The sequence below is a fragment of the Acyrthosiphon pisum genome, chromosome X, assembly GCF_005508785.2.
Source record: "Acyrthosiphon pisum isolate AL4f chromosome X, pea_aphid_22Mar2018_4r6ur, whole genome shotgun sequence".
Taxonomy (NCBI): Eukaryota; Metazoa; Arthropoda; class Insecta; order Hemiptera; family Aphididae; genus Acyrthosiphon; species Acyrthosiphon pisum.
In genome coordinates, this window is record NC_042493.1 from 20,302,328 (window position 1) to 20,308,443 (window position 6,116).

A 6,116-nucleotide genomic window follows, 5' to 3' on the forward strand; every position below is an offset into this window, starting at 1 on the left:
AACGAATTTTATGTTGAAATCAGGATCGTCCTTCATAATGGAACTGTTAAAAATTAAAATATTAATTAAGTAATAATATTAAAGACAAAATTGCATAACTTAGTAGGTTGTATGCATAGTATATTTTTTTAATGTGTATTAATAAGTAGGTATACTTACTGTATAATAAATACTGTATTTTGTACTAAGAAAAAATAACTTCTTTAAATAAATCTTGTATAATTGTAAACTTGTTTACTTAAAAACTTTGTATACTGTACATCGTCACTCCGTCGAGTGCAATTTGGAAATTATGCATTTCCATGTGACAAATGACAAAAAGTAGTGCACGCGCTATTTTTTGAGCGACAAGCAACAACAATATTTAAACATGAAATGACATGTCGATTTGGTGGGCGGGATAAAGTGATTTTCAGTTGTAATTGTAAACAAAATTATATGAATGACATGTTACTAACACGTCACTTGTCATTTCACTCGTCAGATCACGCGTCATGTTACTTTGGTGAGCGCTGCCCCATAGGGAATTTGCACTTAGCACAGCACCATTTTTGTTTAGCCGTTTTTGACATTTTCCGAAAACTCGATTCTCTTAACACCGCACATCCAAAGTGAAAAAATTCATTGCATGTAGAACATTTCAGTTCATCCTCCTCGTAAATATCGTCGTTACATACATTGCACAACATTTTATAATAAATAATTGGAATACGCAATTATTAATTAAGATAAGTGACACACAGATTACACCATACATGCACGTCTATACGGAACGAAGGAACTGCATCAACTGAATCTTTAGCTGACTAATATATTTAGTTTAATTCCAGAAGAGTTCGAATTAAATTTAAAATCAAAAATAGTTTTGTAGTCATCAACCCAATCAGAATCCTCGTCATTTTTTTCAGATTCATCACTAGAACTACTGGAACTTACTTCGGTTGAATATTCATCATCAGATAAATCAAAATTTTGTCTTTGAGGCACTAACGCATTTGAATTTGATAGATCGTAATTTGATTCATCGGGTGAGCTTCTAGTTGAACCACCATTTTCGGCGACACCGGGTGGATACAAATTAGGATCAGCATCAGAATCGTCAATCATTGATACATCGGAATCATAAGAATCAAAATCTTCATCTAACAACTGATTGACGATTTGTTCTTCTTGCGAATTCATTTTTGTATCGCACACAACGCACTATATGTATTATACCTCTATGGATACAGTGAACGTACTAATCTAATAAATATTACGAATTGTTATCGAAATATAAATTATAACTTATCAGCTGAAGAATAAAAATGGAAAATACGTGTATAATGTTTATATATGTTGTTTAGCTAGAAAAAAAAAATAATTAAAATTATTATTATTTGTTTTCAGAACATTATTACATACTGAATGTTTAGAAGATTTGACTGCATTGCTAAAATATGTTTTTAAACAGGCTACCACCAACAATTCGTTGTAATTTTCCTCATGCAATGCCAGGATGGGTGGGATCACAAACTTCACGATTCTCTCCGAATCCAAAGAAATTACATTGGAATCATATTGTTCTACCGGGAATCTATTTTGTATACATTTATAGTGTAAATTATTTATTTTAATTATTGGAGTAATATGTATAGTAAAACTTACACAGTATTTTTAAAATGTAAATCAAAATATGGTTGCATCCAAAAGCGTTCTATTTCATTTATGAATTTTTTAAATTCAAAGTCAATTGTACAAATAACATTTCTGTTGATGAATTTTATGTTATTTATTATTTGCAATCCATCTGGACTAATGATACCATCTGTTTGTACATTAAATAAATCAATATATTTAATAATAATGTTTAATTTTATCAAATCAATTTTCAGATCCACGATTTTTTGGAGATCATGTCCCTTGTAAATGAAAAAAAAGAACATAATTGAAATATCTCTTTATAAGTATGTTTTAAGTATAATTTCACTTACTCATCAATTGCTTGATACATATTGTACATGACTATAGTTGATATCAATTTGTCAAGATCATTTATGTCCTCCAGATGTGGCAGCTGGTCATTGATGTAGTTATGTGGTGGTTTGTTATGATGCATCATTTGTGTATTAAAAAAAATTTGAAATGGAGGGTCCAGTAATAATATTTTTTCTGGAGCCGGTAATTTAGTTTTTATGGATTAAATAAATTTAGAGTTGTATATGACTGATTTGCCTTGTAATATTTTGATAGAATCTTTAATTTTTTTAGCAATATTTTTTTTACAATTTTTTTATTATATTTTAACTCTACATAATTTTTAGCTATAATTTTTAAATTTTTAGTGTCACCTAATACAATATCTTCGTTTGCTTCGACTCCCTCACCAATAAACTGGATAATTTTATTAATTTCAGTGTACCTTGCTATTTGTATTGTTGTGTTGTTATTAAGAAAATATTGTATTGCATTTGCACTTGTTCGTAGAATTAAGTTCAATTGTTGAATGCCATCTATTCGGCATCCATACGAATTTAAATAATATAACAATGTTTCTGTTGTAAATAATTTGTTGCAATAGCTGTTGCAATCATTGTTAGGTGAAAAATGATTGCGCATCATATGATACATCAAACCCATCTCATATATAAAACTCTCCGTGCAAAAAGGGTAATTTATCAATTTATGCGTGATCAATGGTGTATCGTGTTCCTTATAGAGTTTCTTAACCGGTTGAAAATTAACTGAAATAATAAGAAAAGTGGTGGATAAGTGGATGCAAGTCTGTAGCCGTTAGCTCAGTGCCTACAGGGTTTTAGGTATTTTTACATGAACTTAAGAGGGATGATAGCTGTAGACATGTGTTATCTAATGGTATAGGTGTGGAGTCGGTCGCCCTATTATTCGATTTTTAATTAATTTTTGAAATAGAAATTTGCAGAACTGCCGGGTGATTTCCGTGCGATCGGCCAGACTCCAGCCGTCAGTTCGGTGCCTACAGGGTTTTTCGTATTTTTACACGAAACTAGCCAGGAACATTTGAAATATTACAGTGAAGGTTTCAAGTCGGTAGTCCTATTATTCGATTTTTAATTAATTTTTGAAATAGAAATTCGCACAACTACCGGGTGATTTCCGTGCGATCGGCCAGCCGTCAGCTCGGTGCCTTCAGGGTTTTTCGTATTTTTACTCGAAACTAGCAGGGTTGGTAGCCAAGAACATTTGCAATGAAACAGTGAAGGTTTCAAGTCGGTAGTCCTAGTATTCGATTTTTAATTAATTTTTAAATAAATGGAAACCATAAAAATCGGCAAAACCATGTAGGCGTGCGAATACAAAATGTAATACTTACAGTTCGGGAATAATAAACCATTTCCAGAACTATTGGAAACTTTGCTGGCAACTACATGCTCACTTGTTGAGGCCACGGTTTTCTCTGTTTATTTTGAAAACGTTTTGGCAGATGGTTAGTAACTGTAAACGCAGTAGACGGTAGACAGCGAGTAACGGCGTGTAGGTGTATAGGTGTGCTCTAGTTTGTTGCCAGACAAGCAATGACATCGGTACCTAAAGAAATACCTGGAGGAAATAACCTAACGACACGTGTATCCACCCCAATAGGCCCCAATTGTAGGGCCTATAGCCCTGGCACAACAATAGAGTATAGACATCTACTGAGGGTCGACATTACATTTGATGACTCACCTATTGTTTGGCCATGTTCACAGATCAGTTGTAGTGTCTGCTTGACCCCTACTTGGTAGTTATGTGTAAAAAAAAATATATTACTATTCAGATTGAAATTGTTAAAAAAAAGGAAGAACAAAATTATATTATAAATACACATATTTTTATTTATTATAGTACATTATTTTTTAAGATAGGATTCCCTGAAGATTTCTTCTGCAGCCCCCTCACATCCCTCGAATCGACTGCCTTTGAAAGCCTAGCTTTCGCAATGGCAGTCGATATTCGTATCAGAGATTCAATGGTCCTAGGTGAAACTGGCAGAGTCCTTTCGTCATTATTGATATCTGTGAACCGAAGTCTCAAGTATACCTCTGAAATCCTGTTGTTTGCCGTGTCGGTTAAGTTAGGTTTTCTTGTTTTCGCTATTTTAATGTACTTGGAAATGAATTGAGGGTTTAGTTTTCTTTGGGATGTAATGCCAGGCAATATTTCGGTAAATGGTTCATATACTGGTGTTTCACTTTCATTACATTCCAAAGTTGTATAAAGAAAGAAATTTAACTATGGACCTATTAATTATTATTCAAAAACCCGAAAAAATAATAATTCTATGTTTTATAAGAATGTGAACTCTATGGCATAATATTTTAAATTACAAGTCATTGAAAGTTTCAACGGTTTTTTCACGATTGACAACTTTTATAAGTTTACTTTTTACTCTCTCACTTTTATTAAGTCTATAAACAATAAACATGTCTGGAAATGTATGTGTTAATTACAACTGTGGCAACAATAAAAGAAAAAAGCAGGTAAGTGGATGTCGCTCTGCTGTAAAGTATCGTGTCAATTGACATTATTTCGTAGGGTTTTTTTGCCGGACCCAGTTAAGATAACAATCAATATTTATATTGGCTTCTTGATTTATTTTGTATACAGATTTCACATTTTCTTCATGCATCTTTGATGTTTTCTAAAAGATTTTTGGCAGTAATATTTTTTTATCATACTTGTCATTTGGCTTATTCCAATATGATTGAACTCTTTATGTACCTTTATTATTAGTGTCTTACTAAACACTTCTGATAATATAATTTTTCCGTTTCGCAAATATAAATTATGTTCGTTGCCCATTGCTTTTTGACTTTTTATTTCTTTATTTTTTTCTTGATCTTTCTTGATACTTTCCAGACTTATGATATTTACTGTTTTCAGAATATCTTCTTCATTTTCATCAGCTTCCAATACTGGGTTTCTGCTTAAACAATCCGCTTCTATATTGAATTTTCCTGGATTATGTATCACCTTAAAGTCGAATTGAGACATATAATATGTCAAGTCACCCAGTTCTTCGTCTGGTCTAGCTTTTATATTTAAGTCCTTCAGAGGTTTGTGATCTGAATACACTTCAAAAGATCTACCAATCAACCAGCATTGCCAAAATTTAATAGCTTCTTTAATAGCTAATGCTTCTAAGTATATCGCTTTCTTTTTAATTTGTGCGCTTGTTAATTTTTTTGAAAAATATGCTACTGGTTTTTCGTTATTATCTGATTGAGGTTGTTTCAATACTGCTCCCAATCCTACAATACTTCCATCAGTATAAATTTTGATTGGTAATTTAGGATTATAAATAGTCAAAATTGGTGTTTTACATTATTTATAATAATTGAAGGCCTTTTGACATTCTTGTGACCAAATAAATTTTTGGTTTTTTCTAAGCAATCTATGCAGCGGTTCTAAAATAGTTGCAACCTTTGGCACATATTCATGATAAAAATTAATTTTATCTAGAAATTGACGAATGTTTTTTTGTGTAGTTGGTGTTGGGAAGTCCATTATTGATTTTAAATTATCTGTCATAGGTCTCACCGTATTATAACCTATTATATGACCTAAGTATTCTACTGTATATGTTGCAAAAAAAACATTTTGATAACTTTAACTTGAAACCTTCTTTTATTGCATCCAATAATTTTTTTAGGTGTTCTAAATGTTTTTCAAATGTTTTTGAAAATATCAGTATATCATCAATGTAGTTAACTGTAAAATTTGTCAACTCATATTTTCTAATTATATTGCTTAGAATTCTTTGGAATATTGCTGGTGATGTTTTCATTCCAAAAGGCAGACACGTCCATTGGTAATGATCATCCTGGGTAACAAAACCTGTTTTACTTCTGTCTTCTATTTTTAATGGAATTGACCAAAAGGCAGAATTAATGTCTAATTTTGAAAAAAAACTAGCAATTTCTAGTTATTGTTACTAAATCTTCTATTCTTGGAAATGGTTGTAACTGTGGTATTATTATTATATTTAATTCTCTAAAGTCTATACACAGTCTAGACTTTTTATTTTCATCTTTTTTAAATGCAAGAGTCACAGGTGCTGCAAAGGGGCTATAAGATTCTTCTATCAAGTTCCTCTTTAACAGCTTTGCTATTTGTTG